We start from the raw sequence: 21,079 nt of genomic DNA on the forward strand, positions 1-21,079 counted from the left end.
TATTTAATTAATCTTTATAGTAAGCCTTCTCTATTCAGATTACTGTGTAGTTTCTCTTTCCTGACTGGGCCATTGTACACACACACACACACACACACACACAGGATTAGAAACTTATATTTGAAATAATTAGCAGTGATTATTTCTGGATGCTTGGCTTTTGGGTACTCTTTATTTTCTTCTGTATATTTTCTCTAGTGTCTAAATTCCCTACAATAAATACATATTGCTTTTGAAATCTGAAAATATACAACACATTTAAGTAGGCATTAGTAAATTCTCCTAAGCTAAGAAAATAAAAATATATCCAGCATATTTAATCAATATTGGTAATCTAAATTTTTTTTAAAAAAGCTTAAATTGGGAGATTTTTTTATATCATCTCAGTTTTATACTATATCCTCTAAAAGGCTTAAAATGAAGTTAGGAAGGAGTAAACACAATGAAATGAATTCAACGAAAAATGTCAGACACTTATGATATCGCAATTGTTATTATAAACTAATTGCTGTTGCAGACAAGAAAAAAGAAGTGGAATTACTTTTACAAACTTGTCCTAGATAAAAATTGCTCTATTCAGTGCCCTTTAAATGGGAAGTGACAGAGGATAAACCGACCAGACAGTACAGTGGATGCATTATCAGTGTGCTGACATGGCCTCCTTTGCCTGTTCTCTCTGATTTAATGTCATCAGACACAAGGTGATTTAGAACATTCTTAGTAATAATGGAGAGGCTGAAAGCAGATGTGTAGATATTTTTAATGCCTTTTTCCTCCCCTTAGGTTTGTTCTTTAGTTAGGGTTATACTGTGGACACAATGAGTATGTTGCTAAATATAATGAAAATGAATATCAAAAGCAGATTGCATTGACAGGGAAAAAAAATCTTTTTATTCTTTCAAAAATGAATTATCATCCAGTAAAAGTAAAAAGAAATATGCATGTGTGGATTTTTTTTTCTATCAGAATTTTAAATATTTACAACTTCTAAAGTACTGCTGAAATAAAAGAATAATGACTAACTTACCAGAGGATGAGGCAACTCATAGTCCAGTTTTCAGTAAGATGGTTTAAAACAGTGGTGCTAAAAAAAAAAAAAAATTAAAAAAAAATAAATAAAACAGTGGTGCTTAGGAAAAATATGGAATTTTATTAATTCATATCTTTCTTTTATGGTATGCAGACAAACAAATAACTGTTCTAAACTCTAGAAATTATTAAAAGATTCTTTTAAGTAACCTTAGGTCATCTGTTTTCCTGTAAGTCAATGTTTTTCTCAATTACTATAATCAGATTTTAAAATTTTACCTAAAATTTCTTAAGATTTGTATGCATGGCAAGTTATCACATCTAAATATTTATTTAAATTTACTTTTATAACAGCATATATTATCACACAGCTCTATCAATCTATGTCCTTTTCTTTCTTACCTGTGCAAACTCAGATTATCATTAAACATACTGAATCATACTTGATCATCCACAGGTTTATGAAGGAGACGTGTAATTGTCAACAAAATTGGCTCTTTGAGGGCAATGGTAATGTATTACTTGTTTTTTTTTTTTTTTTTTTTTTTTTTTTATTTATGATAGTCACAGAGAGAGAGAGAGAGGCAGAGACACAGGCAGAGGGAGAAGCAGGCTCCATGCCCCGGGAGCCTGATGTGGGATTCGATCCCGGGTCTCCAGGATCGCGCCCTGGGCCAAAGGCAGGCGCCAAACCGCTGCGCCACCCAGGGATCCCAATGTATTACTTGTTTATCCATGTTGCCCAAGGACTTCTGACATACAAGTTTGCCTTTGGCTGTACCACAGCCCCACCACATACATGGCACCTTCACTTGCAAACCAGCAATCCCACCAACTTGAAACACACATGAACTTCATTTTTTTTTAATTTTATTATCCTTGAATAGCCAGGTCAGGTACAACTCCAGCAGGACCTGAACTAGTCCTGGACAATACTGGAAGGGCATAAAGTGTCCTGTTGCCTTTTTCTGGTGTGGCCTCAAATTAATCTTTCACTCTTAGCCTGGTATCCTGAATCCCTGAAGCCAGAGCAAGTATGCTTCTTGATTTCCTCATCCTCTTGGGATGTTTGCCTTTTAAATTCTTTATCATATTGCTTACTAGTGGCTGGACCTGTCAACTTATCAGAGAGAGTCCGATTGGGATAGAATTCTTCCTTCAGCTGCAATTATTTAAGCTCCACTTGACTCCTTCCAACATCCTAAAACACCCATCCTCCAAAGGGGAGAGGTGCCTGCAGCTATCTTAGATAGACTCTTCATTTTGCAGCTTACATTCCATTTTATTATTTTCAGATAATCATTATCAAAGACCTTTTTCATACACTGACACTTCAGCCTTTTACTGCTCAACTTGCTGTATTTCCTTTTCTCCTTTTTTGAGAGAAGTCCAAAATGACAGGGTCCGAATGATCTTTTACATCTATGGTTTTGTACCTGCTTACATATGCTCATAAAATCCAATTTAATTTTATTTTATTTTTATTTTATTTTTTTTATTTTTTTTTATTTTTTTTTAATTTTAGTTATTTTACTTCGAAAACTTGAAATCTCCATCATTATACCTCTTCTATCAATTATCTCTAAATCATTACTTCTGCTTTGATCAGTTACCCTTTATGATTCACAATTTATGGCTCATTTATTCATGCTGAAGCCTAAAACTTTCTTCCTTGGCAACTTTTCTTATCCCTGGATGGTCTTTGATGGTCTGCAATACATACTTAGTCACATGTGTGGTAAACACTGTTAAATTCTCAACCTAAGGTTAAGGCACTGTTTCTCAAATGTGGCTACACATTAGAAACAGAAATGGAACACAATTTCTGTGCATGAGCCACACGTCAAGAGATTGTAATTTAATCTGAGGTGGAGCCCAGGTATAGGTGATTTTAACACTGCATTTGCCCATCTTCAGCCAACCCTTCCCAAAAGATGATTCAAATGTGTAGTCAAGGAAGAAAGCTACCTGGCTAGATCATGTCAGACAGAGATAAAGTATAAGTATAATTTCTTCTTAGGGACCATATAACATAAAGAGATCCAACAAAGAAATACAAAACAATTTGAGCACAATTAAATGTAAATTGTTTTGAACTTCATGTAAAGTCCAGAAGATAGAAAAATTAAAATGACAAGTATTTTCAGAAAAAGAAATAAGAGTAACCAGTGAAGGCTTCATAGAATATCCATAACTTAAGTTGGATGTTGTGAATTTGGGTATAATTCAGAGAAGGGTGAAGAAGATATTAAAGATTAGGGGGAAAGCAGTGACAAATGACAAAAGTACTATGTCATACTTAATTTAATGTTAGAGGAAAGAAGTAGATCTGTTTGACTAGAGTATGTGTGTTTGAAAATTATGAGAAAGAGTATATAAGGTGGCAAATTCACAGAGGAGTCTATCTGCCTTCTTGTCCCATTCTGACAATTCCTAATGAAACAAACATTAGGTAGCCTACAGATTAAAATAATATGAAAGCTGATATCTAACTCTGCCATTGGAAGATATCTATGAAATGATCAACTATCCATACACATAGGGACATAGTTTCGTTAACATAGAAAACTAGGAATAAAAAAAAAAAACTTAAAAAAAGGAATATTGTCATCTATATGACAGAAACATCAAATATTTGGTTGTTAGAATGCCCACAGGGCCAGATTAGAAGAGACAACAGAATAAACTCTCAATTTTTTTCCATTCCTGTGAAAGAATGCCTGAGAAATAAAAGAAGGTCACCTTCATAAAATCATAATCTGAACCATCATTTGGAAATGTGAATACAGTCCTGTGATACGCAGGATAAGAAGTTGCAACCAGCAAGTTGTGTTGGGAAGATTTTTTTTCATTAAGTGACTACCATAAACATAAAGCCTGCAGGGTAAGGTTTCCTTTGAGAGCAGATAACTACAGAACAAATTTCTAAGTCATAGAAACTTACCCCAACCTCCACCCCTGCTCATTCAGTCAGGCTTACCATCCTACAAGCAAATTATTAGAACATCTACTATCTCAGAGCATGCAAGAGGCAATTTGAGATTTAAGTGCAAACTTTGTTTCCTGAAAGAGTAACTTAGGCAGTTTAATTTGACTTTAAAATTCAGTTTGCTTAGCTGTAAATCAGAATCACTAGAAAAGCATCTACCTTATGAGTTGTATATGTTGTATAGCATAAGTAAAATGATGCAATTAAAGCAATTAGCTCTTTTTGTTTCCTAGAAGGTAGAGGTATAGTCACAAGAAACACAGATATAGTGAAAAAGCATCCTACCAGAGTGAACTTCCATAAGATAGAGAAAGTCAGTGATGCATGTCTTATTCCCAGAGGAGACCACCAAGACTGGAAATGCCCCGTGGCCAGTAATCTGTACCTCTGAACTTCTGAAAATCAGAACCTGAAAAAAGCAAATCCTAGATCATTAAATATTTTCCTGGAGTAGGTCCCCAAGAAAGGAGCTCCTTACAGAATCACAGTAACTACCAGTCTAAAAAATATATGTATTTACTACAATCTAAAATATTTTAGAACATCACAATGAAAGTGTTGATAAGATACTAAAACTTGAGAAAGTCGAAGGTAGTTCACTTAGAACTCAAAAGGGACATAAAAGCTTATAAGTACAGATAGAAAATATGATAGGCATGGATTTATAGCCAGGCTATACAATTTACTTAAGAAAGGATTCCCAAAAAGAAATTCTATATCAGACATAATAACTGAATTAATAAACAGAACTAATAATAAATAGAAGAAGTAATAGAATAGAAATAATAATTATGAAATAAAAATAATATAGCAATACATATTTAGGTAGATTAAGCACACATATATTTCAAAAACTGGAAAGTAAATGCCAAACTCAGTGACAAGTTTTTATGCTGTTGGGTAAGACTGAGCACTAAAAAAGATACTAGTGAATTTTATTATAAGGTATTTAGCACTATTTCATTTTTAAAACTATTTGTATAAAATACTGTGGAATGTAATAAAATTGATTTAAAATATAATTACCAACAAAATAAAATATTATAGAAACTGTGCAAAAATTCTGAAAAAAAAAGGCAATTATGCAATATGGAAAGGAACAAAGAATTCGCTTGGGAGATGTATTCAAGGAAAAGAAGGGTAAAAAAAAAAAGAAGTGATACTTGTCTTATAAGCTTTAGAAAATCTAATATAAATTATACAAGATTCTTTGCAAGAGACTGGGAGGGAAAAGGATGATTCATTCAGAGAAATGAAGATAATGATACCTGAAGTAATACATAAGAAAACTAAAATAGCATCATTTAATTCATATTAGAAGCAGATAGAGCATTGCAATAAATACAGACACGGAGCTCCATAACAGCTGTGGCAAACTTACACAAAATTCAGAGGGGAATGAAAAATGCTATTAACTACTGTCAGGAAGCAGTTAAAGCTTCTGGTCTGGGATTATGTCACTTCTTTTATGAGTGATGCCCCAGGGAAGGAAGTTAGCAGATAACCTGCTGTAATCTTTGTGTCAAATGGACCTCTGGGAAAATAAACTAATGCTATTTACCAGGAGGAAGAAACCTTTATCTCTGAATTGCCCTTAACATGATCTTCCTAAGAATTCCCTATAGTAAATAGTACTCAGGATCTATGAGTATGTTTCCCTGCGGAGATGCACAACTCCCAGGTTAAAAATGGAGATGATTCAAAATGGAAATGCTCCCACTGTGGGAGATAATACTATGATCCTTACCTGTGAATCTTCTATTACTGTGAAATTGAGGTGCACATCCAATATAGGAAGACAGGCTCTGAGAAGCTACCCTTGATGTCCCACAACTCTGCTTGAGCTTTTTGATATCTCATATCCTTGACAGTAGTTATTAAAGCTTAATGTTGGGTGAGATCCCTGATCCATGTGAGTCTGATTTTATAATAATATCTGTGTGTTAGCTCAGCTATGAATGACCTAAAATAAAGAAAGGTAGTTGAACTTCAAGGTAGTTGAACTTCAAGATGATAACTGAACAGATTGGCAGAAAATATATATTTCACAACACTTCTGAAAATAAAGAAAAGCTGGAATCTACAAAGAAAAACCTTCCTTGTGTTCCAGTATATATGTTTATATCCATTTACCCATTTCCATGTCTACACACAACAGTAAATGCGCGTGCATGCACACACACACACACACACACACACTCAAACCTGCAAACCTGATATAGAAATGATAAAGATACAGATATAGATATAGGGATATAGATAGACAGAGTATCTCACATGTTATAGATGAGAAAACTAAGCTCAAATGCTCTGATTACTTGTACTAGGATTGCTTCATTTGAACTGAAAATGTAATCTGTGCTTCCAATTTAAATTCTTGGATTGAAAGCCATAAATCTTCAGGATTTGGGCAACAGTTCGGTTCCATCCCATTCTAACAAGGGTAATTTTATATTTCTCTTTATTTATTTATTGAGAATTATTTATTGAGAAGATTCAGTTATGGCAACCTCTAATTTTCACTTTCCATTTCCATTGGTTGACCTATAGGATCTAAGTAATTTAGGGTCTTGATTCATTATTTATTAATTCTGGACATGAAGAATAAAACAAATGAAGATTCAAACCACCCTTGATTCTTAAGTTTTTTAAAGAGTAAATTACAAATATGATAAACTATCAAAGGTTTTTTGTTTGGTTGGTTGTTGTTTTTTGTTTTGTTTTGTTTTTTTAGGATAATATTGTAAAGAGAATACTACCCTTTGTACCCAGGACAAAGGGAACCTATGCAGGTAAACCTATTGCCCTTCATGCTTCCTCACAGTCAAATATAGAATTTGGGTGATTATGGTTTTATGTTAGAAGAAGAAAAACTTAGATATGGCAAATTTTGGCTTATAGATATATGAAGATTCCCAGACTACACAAAACATCTTGTAATAACTAATAAATTATAAAATTCTGTCCACATGATGTCTTCTTTATTACTTTAGGACTCCAAAAGCACTACAATCACTTGGAGAATAGGTCCTAGCAACCTAAACAACTAACTAACTTGTCAAAAGCCATAACAGTATTAATTATAGAAGCCACCAAATATATTACAGGTTTCATTTTAAGTAAAAGGAAAATGAAGCACATAGGAATTAAATGATTTGCTATAATACATAGAAATGAAGATGTGGGGGCACCTGGGTAGATCAGTTGGTTAAGCATCTGACTCTTGATTTCGCTTCAGGTCATGATCTCAGGGTTGTGAGATGGTGCCCGGCATCAGGCACCAGGCTGAGCTTGGAGGCTTCATAAGATTCTCTCTCTCCCTCTTCCTCTGCCCTTTCTCCACCCATCTGCTTGTGTGCTATCTCTCATTCTCACTCAAAAAGAAAAGAAAAAAGAAAAGAAAAAAAATTATTTATTTTTAAAAGGATAACTTTTTTTAAGATTTTATACTTTTATTCATGAGAGACACACACAGAGAGAGGCAGAGACATAGGCAGAGGGAGAAGCAGGCTCCATGCAGGGACCCCAATGTGGGACTCAATCCCAGGACTCCAGGATCAGTCCCTCGGCCAAAGGCAGACACTTAACCTCTGAGCCACCCAGGCATCCCAAGAAAAAATTTTAAAAAAAGAAACAGAAAAGAAAAGAAGAGGAGAGGAGAGGAGAGAGAGGAGAGGAGAGGAGAGGAGAGGAGAGGAGAGGAGAGGAGAGGAGAGGAGAGGAGAGGAGAGGAGAGGAGAGGAAAGAAACAAAGATGTGATTTCAACCAGAAATATTTGAATCAAAAGTCCTTTCTTTACATATCTTCCCACATCTTTCCCCACAATACTTTCTCCTTTACTTAGTGAGTTACATTATGAGATGTCTTGGGGAAGAAAAGTAAGCACAAAACTGTGCTAATTGGGGCAAAATCTGCAATTTCACAATTGTTATCATTGCTTTCATGGGTATATGCAAGTTTTAATGAGTAAATCAATCCGAGAGACTGATTCCCAGTCCAAAATACCTTGTATGAACGTATTACTGTTAATATAGATATGTTAAGTGATTTGCTAGATTTCAAATTGATATAAGCCAAATATTCTATTCTATTAACAAATCCTTAGTGGGAACTTTCTGTCATATGCTAGCTATTAGGTAAGTTTCTTAGATTCTGCTCTTTCAAGTCTAACAAACCATGTGAATCCAGAAAAGAAATCCTGGGATCTTCATTCACTGGGCTGTTACTTGTTGTGTATGTTTACTACTTCCATATGTAGTAGAGAATTGATCCTATTACATACATTAAAATATAACTATAAAATAGAGATTAATTAATTCTTCAGTTACTTGCTTTTTTTGTGGCACTGCAAAAAGTTCACAGAGATGTTGATTTTCCTGGTTGGAATATATCACCCACTTTGCATGGCCAGTTCTTAATTTTTCAAGTCTTAGCCTAAATATCAATTCCTCTGTGATATTTATCATTGTAAATATCACTTCTCATTAGATATCAAAACCTCTTGCTATCAAGTCACATAACACTCTGTGTTCCTTTACAACATTTATCACAGTGTAATTATTTAGTTTTTGTGTGTGTGTTTATGTATTCAATTCCTATTTCTTCCAATTGACAAGTCATCCATGGAAGCAAGAACTTTATCTTTCCTGTTAACAGCTATTGTCTGAAACATCTCTTAGCCTGGAACAAAATACTCCTTTGTTTATATTTGCTGAAGAATCGAATAATTTGCAATAATTCTGAAACACAGCCTTGAACCATATGTACTGAGAAGCGAGTAAGTGGGTTGTTTCTAGTTTCCTCTTCATGATCGAAATTTATTTCAGCTTTGCCACTTACATTTCATGCATGATTCAATTTAATGACTCAAACACGCTTATAAGGGAAATACCACTCTTTTTTTGAGTTGAGCATACTGAAGAATATATATCCAATAGTTGCATACACAAAGTTCAGATTTCACCAAGGTTACGCAAGGGCTCCCTTTGAATATAAAGGATGTATCTGTACCTCAAAAATATGTCCTTTGTTGAGCATATCAGTTATCATTCAGTAAAATGCTCTAAATTGCTAGGCCTTCAATGTTCCAACTAGGAAAGCCTGATCTTTGTACATGAGCATGTGCACACGCACTCACACACATGCACACACACACACATGCACATGCACATTTCTAACATAGAGTTGTCATTGTCTTTTGAATGCTTATTTATAGGAAATAAAATATTCCAGAAAGAACATTTTATTTCCTGTAAATCTCAGACAAAAAACAATTTTTACTAGCTTATACTAGTTTAAAGTCAGTTAAACTAACATATTCAGCCACAAAAATGAAACATCTCTGGTCCTTCTGAAGCTCACAACTGATTATCTATCTCTCTACTCCAAAATGACAATTTCAACTCATGCAGATTGTGACAAATGTTCTGATCTAGGCACAACAATTTATATATCTTATTTAACAATTTATGTTAATATGCTATTTAAAAAAAAACATGCTAAAAATTATAATGGGAACAATAGACTGTTTCTTCTTGTTCTGTTTCCTCCTTCTTTCCTCCCCTCCCTCCCTCTCTCCTTTCTTCCTTCTTCTTTTCCAGTTAAGAAGAGGTAATAGAATTTAAGACTGGGATGATCTGTTATGTCATATTATAGAAAGTCACAAATAGCATTGAGGAGCTTAAATATTACTGAAATTTAATAAATATTTCTTAAATGCCATGTATTGGACACTATTCTGTACATTCAATGATAAATAAGTTCTGGTCCATGTCTTCCTAGAACATATCCTCAAACATAGTAGTAAGCAGATGAATAAATTATGAGTTAACTGTAGCAGTAATACAAAAAAATGCAGCAGTAAATTTTGTCTGAGAGGATGGAGGGTAAAAGAACACTTTACAAAATGATTGACCCCTGACATTAGTTTAAAGGATAACCAAGGTTTGGATGCCTGGGTGGCTCAGCAGTTTAGAGCCTGCCTTCTGCCCAGGGTGTGATCCCGGAGTCCCAGGATCAAGTCCCACATCAGGCTCCCTGCATGGAGCCTGCTTCTCCCTCTGCCTGTGTCTCTGCCTCTCTCTCTCTCTCTCTCTCTCTCTCTCTCTCTCTGCGTGCGTGTCTCATGAATAAATAAATAAAATCTTAAAAAAAAAAAGGGATAACCAAGGTTTAACAGCAGAAAGAGAGTAGGAAGATAATTCCAGAAGAAATAACATGATAACAACATGAGATGACTTGAAGATTAATTGTCATTGTCTTGGCTACAAGTAATGTGGAAATAGAGGTTTCTTGTTGCAGTTTTGTTTTAAGAAACTTAATGAAATGTAAAATGAACTTGGCTAGGATGTTCCTGAGTCTTAGTGACTAAAAGGCAAGTACTTGAGTTGTTTATATATATAATTTTATTAATTTGAGAGAGAGCAAGCAAGCACAAGCAGGGGAGAGGAGCAGAGGGAGAAGCAGGAAGCCCGATGCAGGGCTCATCCCAGGACCCCAAGATCATGACCTGAGCCGAAGGCAGATACCCAACCATTTGAGCCATCCAGGTGCCTCAAGTACTTGAATTCTGACAAAGAAAAGGGAAACAATAATATAACCCCCATATCAAAATGTCTACTATGATTTATGCATCATTTGAAACATTTCACAATTATTAACTCATTCAGTTCTCATAACAACTTTTTGTCACCCCTATTTACTGACTAGGAGACTAAAGCCCAGAGAGAATAAGTGATATGCACAATAGCATACGAGTAAGCACTGGAGAATGGGTACTAGAGTCCCAAGTATTCTGGCTCCAGAGCTTGTGCTCTAATATATGGATACAGGCCTTAGAAAAGGCAAAATTCTAAAAATAAAATAAGGAGTTCTGTTTTGAATATGTTGATTTTGAGATGCCATTAGGGTAAATCCATGTGGGACTGTTAACTTATTTGAGATTTTGTGTCTGAAATGAGGAAGACATTTAAGGCCTAATAACATAGACTTTGAAGTCATCAAATGAAGATGTTAGCGGATATGCCCTAAAGAATTCATGCAATCTAAGATAAATTCAAAATGTTAGAGCACTGAGAAATACCTTCTTTTAAGGAGACATCAGTGAAGGAGAGTTAATGAAAAAGGGTCGTAGAGCTAGAAAAATATGCAGAGTACATGGTCATGAATGAGAAGGTAAGTGTTAAAAAGAGTGCAGTTTGTCACAGTTTAATTAAAACCTTCATAAACTTTTTATACATAGACTATATATCATAGATCCCTAAACATTTAAATAAAATTTTATCATGTTTTCTGACTGTACATTAATGGATGTTGCAAATGAAATGCTGACCTTCATCCCTTCAGTAATAATAATGGGTGGGTTTGTAACAATGGTTAATAGCTCTTACCTCAATGTTTCATTTGTCCTTTTATTTAATATTATTAAACTTTATGAACTCTTGCAAAAATGAAGTAATTAATCTTTATAACATCCTCTGTAGGTAGTTAGATAGCTTCATTATGATAAAAGGAAGAGAGAACATATATTGGTTAAATGAATATTGCAGTATCAGCACCATAGCATTTCTGATAATCTTTTCAACCCACAAGGATAATTATGTTTTTCTTTTTATAGTCTCCTTTAAATATCTGAATGATCCACATATTCTTACTCTTATTTATTCTCTTTGCAGTATTCTGAATGTTGTAAGAAAAATCTACAGTTAGTATAAAAGACATTTCTATTCTTTTAATAATTTAAATTGGATTTAATAACTTGATAACTTAATTCTTCATTTAAAATCTTTCTATTTTGGGGCACCCAAGTGGCTCAGTGGTTGAGCATCTGTCTTTGGCTCAGGTCATGATCCCGCAATCCTGGGATGGAGTCCCACATCAGGCTCCCCATAGGGAGCCTGCTTCTCCCTCTGGCTGTGTCTCTGCCTCTCTCTGTGTTTCTCATGAATAAATAAATAAAATCCAAAAACAAAATAAAATAAGATGAATATATTTCCTCATAACTTATATTTTATCCTTATATAAAATGCAGAACTTTATAAAACATGTACATACAATAGGATTTGTAAAAAATATTTTAAAACGGATTTTAAAATAATCTATGCGTGCCTCTTATTTTTATTTTATGTGTTGCAACATCTACTTTATTAACTTTAGAACTCCAAACCAAATTTAAAGGAAGATGAGCTATAATACTGAGATTCTTAATCTGCAATTTTGCTCTTGATTGCTGTTTTCTAATATAAGGAAAATTATTAAATTTCTTCTAGTTGTATCTGCCTATTGTTTAAAATTGAAAAAAAATATTTCATTTTTTATCAAATTCAATTTTTGAACTTTTGTTTATTCACAAATCCATGTGTTTGTACTGCATTTCCCAAATACCATCATTAGCCATTCTCTCCAGATAATTAAAGGCTGATATGCATAATAAGCCAGCCGCCTTTGAATATATAGAAACTCTAAATTATCATTCCTCATCTTATCTCTAAGAATATTGTATATGCCTTTGGCAAACGACTTAGTAAAATATAGATACACATTGCTTGTACAACTTTCACATCTGTAAGCATAGTAACCTTATCAGAAAAGCAGATAAGATTAGACTGAGTGGTCTTTTTCTTGTGTCCATATTGGCTTCAACCCAAGACTATTTTTGGGTGATTATGACCTGCCTATTTATAGCTCTTCCTTTGGTTTCTTAAAATTCATATTGCGCTTACATTTTACAACTATACATTTGTAGCTTATGTTAAAGAACGGATGTTTCCTCTCAAAAATATATAGAATTACTGGGGCACCTGTGTGGTTCAGGTGGTTAAGCATTTGACTCTCGATGTCAGCTCAGGTCTTAATCTCAAGGTTGTGAGGTCAAGCCCTGCACTGGGCTCCACACTGGGCAGGGAGCCTACTTAAAAAAACAAAAACAAAAACAAAAACAATAGGTAGAATTAATATTTTCCTTCTCTCCTATCAACATAGGAGACAGTTGTTTTCTTCTTTCACAGATTTAGTAGAAGGGGCTCAAAAGGACACCATTTAGGGAGCTGTTATGTGTCCCCCAGAGTCTGAAGCCATAATTGCCTGAGTCTGACTCAAGCCTGGGAGACAGTGACCTTTTGCCTGAGACAGCCTATCCAAGAGAAGGAGATGCATTGGGAGCACACTGCAATTCCTCGATGGCAAGGGTGAGAGGACACCCACTTAAAGTCATCTTATAAACCCCCACACACACTTATTGGGGAGAACTCTGGGGTTCCAAAAGAGAAAGCTTATGTGAGCAGATCTGAAAAAGTACAAACAAAAATAGGTTTGTGGTATTCAACCTCACAATTTGCAGCTCTTGGAATCTGAGAGCTGGCATTATAAGCCTCCCAGCCCATACCACAAGTATTGCTTATGAATATTCCCTGGAAAAGTCTCTAAAAAATCATGAAAAGTATTCTTCAACAGACTGAACTTTAAACATCTTCCAAGCACTGGCGCCTAAACATGACAGCAATGGTCAAACACGTGGGCATATGTCTTTCTCTTACTCTTCTTCTCTCCTCCCAAGCACCAATCCTAAACAGGATGGAAACCAAAGTAAGCTAGAGGAGAAGAAATACAAAAGCATGGTGGAGAAATAGAGCCGAAGTCTTCCACAATCCCTTACAGCATCACAGCCTTCCTAGAGTAAATTGGGAAGAGCGGAAAAAGATGCGACTTATAACAAACATGTTTCGCATGTTGATAATTACCCTGGACAGTAAGAGTATTCTCAGGTAGAAAGTGTCTGGAGGATTTTCTATTATCCAAGAGTGATGAGAAAAGCTATGGTAATTACCTAACATTCTAGTCAAGGGGAAAGAAAAGAGTTCTTCACAGAGCAGTTTTAAAGAGAGAGTGGGAAAAGTAATAGCATTTTGTTGTTGTTTGAACTTTATTGAGTACAGCTCAGATCATTAAAATAATTCATTTTTAAAAAAAATTTTTCCCCTTTATTATTTGAAGTGGGCCAAATAATGAGTAGAGTAGTAAGTCAGAGGCCTTGGTAAAGAGTCATAAGAAATCCAAGTTCATGTCTGCAGTTTGTGTCTGCAAATGTCTAGGCATCAGAAATCTACATGATCACAAATAATTTAAGAACCTATAGGTCAGATAAAAAGGAGTCTATGATCAAGTATACCGTGGTATCCCTGTTACTGATTAGAATTAACTGTAGACCATATCCAAACACTGATGGAAACGTACATACAAGGTACTATGACTCAGGCGATTATCAGTCCCATCCTGAGTGTCAAAGTCATCAGAACTTAGCACTACTGATCACCAACCCAACAGGCATGTAAGGAGCAAGAAACACTGGTGAAGGGCAAGGGCACCCCCATCTAGGAGAAGAAACCTGAACTTTGAAGGCTCATCTTATCTAACAGGAAAAGACCTCAGTAACATGGACTTATTTCCTGCAGTCAAAGTATCTCTCTCTCTCTCTCTCTCTCTCTCTCTCTCTCTCTCTCATTCACACACACGCACACACACTTCTAAAGCATCACATTGTCTAAATTGGAAAACAAAGAAATCCATTGTGATTATCATGTAAAAAATATGTAGCGAGAGTTTGACCATGTTTTTTCACATCATAATGGCATTTTAGTTGTTAGGCAAGGATCTGTGCCTAATGCACTGATTGCTTTTGATTCCTTATCTAGTACCTGCTTGCGACAAGCATTCACCATAGGATGTTGTTTTGTAAATGTAACATGATGCAGGAGTTTGTTAAGAGGAGGGCCTAGAAAATTTGGTGAGAATGAAAGGGGTGGGATGGTGTCCGATTTGCTTGGACTTCCCTTGAGGTTATTTGATTTCAAGATGACAGCCAAGCCCTGAAGGTCAAATTTTCTTGAGCAACATAAAACATCGATGATTGCTGAAGGTGAGGCATAATTCCCATGAGGTATTGTAAAACTCTAAGCACAAGAAAAGCTGTCATGTTCCCAGTCTAAAGAACTGTACAGGATGGGAGCAGTGGCAGTTCTCTTTCTGCATGGGATCCAAGAAGCTAAAGCAAGAGTGATGGAGGCTATTTACAGACTGGATGGTGATAAAAGCCTGGACCTCCATTTAATACTTCCAAAATAATTGGCAAACCACTGAGGGGAGCTGATTTTCTTCTTGATAGAGAAGTTCATAATTTGAATATCAAATAAAGTCTTTGAACAGAAAGTAAAGCTCTGGGGGAAACCCTAGATGGGCTCTGTTATTATCTAATCTCTTTCACTTGTACTTCTTTGGGGGACAAGATACTCTGGTTTTCCAACAAATCTCTTCATTTGCTTATGTTAATTCAGGTTAGATATGTTACTCAAAGCCAAAGAATTTCTACTTCAGACAAGAATTCTTCCCTCTTCCATGTATTCAACCAATACATTCAGATAGACTGAATAGAACAATTTTTATCCTTCATTTATTGATTCATATAAAAACATCATCTTTATTAAAATCAATATAATAGTACCTCCTATAAATATGTTTCTCTGCCTCCACTGTACAGGAAAATATTTATACCCAGCAGAAATATTCTTCTTTTCTTTTCTTTTCTTTTTTTCTTTTCTTTTCTTTTCTTTCTTTTCTTTTCTTTTCTCTTTTCTTTTCCTTTACAGAGAGGGTATGTGTGAATATATCAGGCATACTAAAACTTTCCAGATTATTGAAAGTTTAAATAATATGTAAAAATTAATTCAGATATATTGTTATAAATGAAAGCAAATTAAGATTCTAACTCAGGAGTTTTAATGAGGAGTGCTATGATTCTTGCTCTACCAACATATTTCATAATATTTATCCTTTCTGTCTGCTCCAGAGAGAAAGTCATACCCATCTTCTTACTTCCCTCTCTAGAGTTTTCAGTTTCCTCTCTGTGCCCGCCCCCCCCCCCCCCAAATAAAGCACATCAGCAACCTCGGTCAAGTCACCCTTGATTCTCCAGCACATTCCAAGGCAGAATTTGTGTCCTAAGCTACATGCCGTCCTAGAGATTTTCCGTTTTTTCCCAAGGGTGTGAAGAGGTTATGGCTAAATACACAGGTTAAAGTCGACATGTTTTGCTTTTTAAATAATGCTCACAATGCACCTTTATCATTATTATGCCAATCACAGTAAACTATACAACCATTTTTTTAAGGATAAAATATGCTCCAGCACAATATGATCTAGTGCATGGGCCCCAAGAATGTTGCTCTATATTTTCTAATGATAACAGTACATCAGGTTTCTTTTAAGCTGGTTGAACATTTGTTACTAAGAAAGCCAGTTGTTAAATCCTAACATGAGATAGATGTTTTCTGGAACAGCTCTATTGTATCTATGAAGCTTTTATTTGGAGATCAACACCTTAGGAATGAATTATTGATATCAATATTATTATTGATATGAAACTGTATTAATTCCTGTTTGTTTGTTTTTTTTTTTTTTTTAATTCAGAGTGCTCAGGGATCTAACAATGGCTCTCCTGCTTCACTTCAAAAGTCACAGAGACGTGAGTCTAGATGCAGCTCACCAGTTTCTAAAAGCAAGATTCCGGCATCTGAATTATTTCTGGCAAGAAATATAAAGGTTCCTCTCTGTGTCTCCTGCAAACTCCCAGGCAAACGCGTGCATAATTATAAACTCCCAATAGAAGAGGATTGGTTAATTTTATCCTCAAGCTATAGTCTAAAAGAAAATTCTATTCTGTAGCAGCTGTTAGGACTTTTGAAAGTATATAAAGTCATCCTTATTCTTAGTGCAGCTGGGATGGATTCAGGCTCTGCCCTCAGCCTTGCAAATCCAAAACTTATCCAGGGTTGGTCAGGAAAAGATTCTGCATCTTTTTGAGAATTCTGTGTAAGAAGTTAATTCAAAACAGAAATCATACACACTTAAGAATATGTAAAGTAAACATATACTGCTCAAATTTTACTTAAGCATCCTGTATTGTGTATCTTACTGCTTTCTGTATGCAATTGAGTTTATAATTGACCACTATATATGGCATCCAGTGACCATGATTCCCCCCACGATTTTATTTTATGTTTTCAGCACCATCTCCAGCTCAAAATTTCATCGAAGAGACAGCTCAGTCTGTGAGAGAGTCTGCATAAACAACAACTACCAAGATCATCAGTTCTCCGCTATACTATGAACGCTTTTTTTTTCTATGAACACTTTTTAAAGCGATTTATTAATGCAGTGTTTTCAGTCTCTCAGTATTGAAAATACAAGGAGATTTGGTTTTTGTTTTGTTTCATCTTAATTTCTAATCTCTATTAAAAGTAAACTATCAGAAATATTAAAAGGACAAAAACATAAGGTCACCTTTTTTTTTTTTTACCAAAAATTACTCCATCAAATTGTATTCATTTTTTTACATGCTCACTTTCAATTCTTATATTTGTTGCAAACCAATCGCACTTTTTAGATGAATATAGGTCCTCAGATCACGCTATGAACAGTACTCTAACAAAGAATGCTTAGAGGTAAACTAAGGGAGATGAGAACCACTTCTCCCATGTATAACATTGAAGAACTATAATGTCACGTATTCAGAATACCATAAAAAATTGGTATGTAATATTTTATTTTACTAGACAGTCTTCTCTCATTTCCTTAGATCCACTGGAGCTTATTATATATGGGAAATGTAAATCATTTTACATCAAATTTAGTCCCTATTTTTGGGATTAAGTACATTAAAACCAAGTTTATTCTATGAGATTTTATTTACTCACATAATGCTATATTATGTATGGCTTTGCTTCACCTGCTCTCTCTGCCTGGAGTCCCTTTTCTTCAATTCCCACTGCAAATTTAAAACTGGAAAACCCTATATAAAATCCAGTTCTATGCTGAGGTCTTCATGAAACCGCCCCAGATTCCAATAGCTGGAAATGGTCTTTTTCTGCTTCCAAAACTCTGTACCCAGTCCTCTTTCATGGCATGCAACTCAGAGTCATGTCATGTGTATATTTTCCCTTCTAAAAACATGTGCTACCTTCAAGAGAAGTCTGTATCTTATTCAGGTACCTATTTATTATATTTTTTTCCTCTCAACTTCTTAATTCTTTTGATTCTCAACTTTCAACATATTTATTGTATGAATTATTGTTTTTAATCTCTGTGCTGAAATAAACCATGAATTTTGTGACATCAAGAACCTCATCTAACTTCCTTAGCACTCTGTCTCCAGCAAATTTAATAGGAATACAATGTATGTCAAGACTCATTCTAGGCCATTTAATTCAATAATTCAATGAGGAAGTATTACTATTGTCCTCATTTACTGATGAGAAAAGTAAAGCACCATTTTAAATAACTTAAGCAAGGTATGATGGTTACATTACTAATTAAGAGGCTGAGAATGACTAATACTTTAGTAGTACATTTTCAGAGAATGTAATATTTATCAACCTTGTATCTTATTTACTTCTAATGACAGGCATATAATAGATGATAAATACATATTTATGAATAAATAAATCATTTCAAAGAAAGCTACCTATTACTTGTTACCTTCTCATTAAGGTAACTTGTGTTTCCAAAGACATGGACTTTTTATTTTTAAGATTTTATTTATTTATTCATGAGAGACAGAGAGAAAGAGAGACCAAGAGAGAGACAGGCAGAAACACAGGCAGAGGGAGAGGCAGGCTCCATGCAGGGAGGTTGATGTGGGGTTCAATCACGGGCCTCCAGGATCACACCCTGGGCTGAAAGCAGGCACTAAACTGTTGAGCCACCCAGGGATCCCTGGACTTTTTTCAAAACACAAATTAAAATATGATATTTTCTAAAAAATTCAGTATTATTAAATTTTCAGAAAAGCAAATTGACTATTGCTAATTAACATATCTTTAATATATTTTTTAAGCAACAATCTGTGGATCATAAAGAAACAAATAGTTTAAAAAAGCTGCTTATCAATTTATAGTAAAGTATTACCAGTATAATAAGGTTGTATAGATAGACTTTTGTTGGCTATTTCATTGAATAGATCAGTTAAACTGACATTATGGAAAATTCAGCTAAGCAAAACTTTTTAAAAAAGATTTCATTTATTTATCTGACACAGAAAGAGAGAGAGAGAGAGAGAGAGAAAGGAGTGCACAATCAGGGGAGTGGGAGAGGGAGAAGCAGACTCCCCGCTGAGCAGGAAGCCTGATGCAGGACTCAATTCCAGGACCTGGGGATCATGACTTGAGCCAAGGGCAGATGTTTAACTGACTGAGCCACTCAGGTGCCCCAAAACTCTTGAAAAATAATAACTAGAGGATCCCTGGGTGGCTCAATGGTTTAGCACCTGCCTTTGACCCAGGGCCTGATCCTGGAGACCCAGGATCGAGTCCCGCATCAGGCTCCCTGCATGGAGCCTGCTTCTCCCTCTGTCTGTGTCTCTGCATCTCTCTCTCTCTCTCTCTCTCTCTCTGTCTCTCATGAATAAATAAAATCTTTTAAAAAAAGAAAAATAGTAAATATAAGAGAACAAGATATAGTTTAAGAACCCTTAACATTGTATGATAATTCATATGATAGAAAGGTAATTTAATAAGTTGTTTATGAGTAGAGTAGCACTTAATGATGGCTTTAAAAATAAGTTATATAAAGAATCTATACTTTAATGCAGTACATCATTTGGTATCTCTGAAAGAGGAAACAGAATATTTTATTAATAAGTGGGAGTCAATTGCTATCAATAGCCTTAAGGAAAAATATATTTTTCCCCAGTAGCAATTAACCATGAGTAATAGAAAGTTCGCCCAGATGTTGTTCAAAAAAAGGTACAGTGTTCCCAGAAAGAATAATGAAGTTGAAATCCAGAGATGCTCATTGCCATTTCAGATTCAGATTGAAGATTTATGCTCTGGGGTCATTTATATATTTCCAGAGAGAAAGGCAAGAGAGTCAAGAACAATTGAAATGGATGCGATATTATCATTAATATGAGTGAGATTAATGTTGAAAAGATCATCAGCAGTTTCTTCCCCTGTTCAGAATGGCACAGATTGGATTTTACTCAGGAAAGTGAAGGGCAAACAGGACAAAAATAATGGCTATTTAGGAGAAAAAAAAGGGAGGCAATAGATCAAGCCATCCAATATAAGTGCAATCTCACATGAGACAAAACATGACTGGGTAAATTGTGAAGATAATATTTGTAAAATTCTATAGCTTTTCTCTTAAGGGTTATCAAGAATACACACACAAACACAAAAGGCAAACAGGAAATGCTGAACATTCTATTTTCCTCTCTTTAGTTTCTCTATAGAATATTTATCCAAAATTGGAAAACATAACTGGGAAATTAAACAATAAAACTTGATCTTGAAAATTAGGCAATTATTGTTTCATTTTTATTGACTTATAATGAGACAGCTTTTAATATTGTTCTTCAGAGTCTGATTTGCGTGAAAGAAAGGCACTGCCAAATGCAGACTGTTGTCCAAATTTCACATGACTCTTCTCGTTGAGGAAAAGTGGTGGAATCTGGTGGCTTCCTCAGGCCCTCAATGTATCATAAAGATGAATTTAATAAGCTGAAGTATATCTAATTCTCTATGCAGAAAACAACTTGGTAACGTGTTTTATAGGAAAGTTTGACTAAAAACCTATCAGTTTAGTAACAGCATTATATGTTTTATTTGCAAGACTTCATCTCTGTTTTCAGATAAAAAACTTCAGACTACAATGAAATTAGTAGCCTTTATGACTGTAGGATCCGAGAAGGTGCTCTTTTCTTCATACCTTCTGGCATTGTTGTCTCCTTGAACTCCATAGAAGTGCTTGTGAAATAGAATTATAGTCCTCTAACTTGGAGACAGCTAGTCGTAAATTATCAGATCGTTATTAGCAAAGTCAGTCTGGATCAACCCATGTCATAGGAGATGGAATAGTTTTCAAGATGCTGGACAAGAAAGAATGTCAGAGAATATGAAAAATAATTTGTTTACTGGTCTTTTAACTAAGCACAATTGGGTAGTAATCAACAAGTCTAACCTATCAATTACTTTTCAGGATTTATTATAAAAGATATAGCAAATGAACAGGAA

At 34.9% G+C, this 21,079-nt stretch overlaps 1 long non-coding RNA gene across 1 annotated transcript in view; it reads right to left on the reverse strand.

Annotated features, from left to right (window-relative positions):
• LOC111098184 overlaps positions 1 to 21,079 on the reverse strand; it is a 358,173-nt gene that overhangs the window by 212,578 nt on the left and 124,516 nt on the right. The window contains exon 3 of the long non-coding RNA XR_005367476.1: positions 1,028 to 1,084. This is a non-coding gene — a long non-coding RNA (uncharacterized LOC111098184). The remainder of the gene's footprint in view (positions 1 to 1,027; positions 1,085 to 21,079) is intronic.

This window comes from Canis lupus, chromosome 12 (assembly GCF_011100685.1).
Source record: "Canis lupus familiaris isolate Mischka breed German Shepherd chromosome 12, alternate assembly UU_Cfam_GSD_1.0, whole genome shotgun sequence".
Classification (NCBI taxonomy): domain Eukaryota; kingdom Metazoa; phylum Chordata; class Mammalia; order Carnivora; family Canidae; genus Canis; species Canis lupus.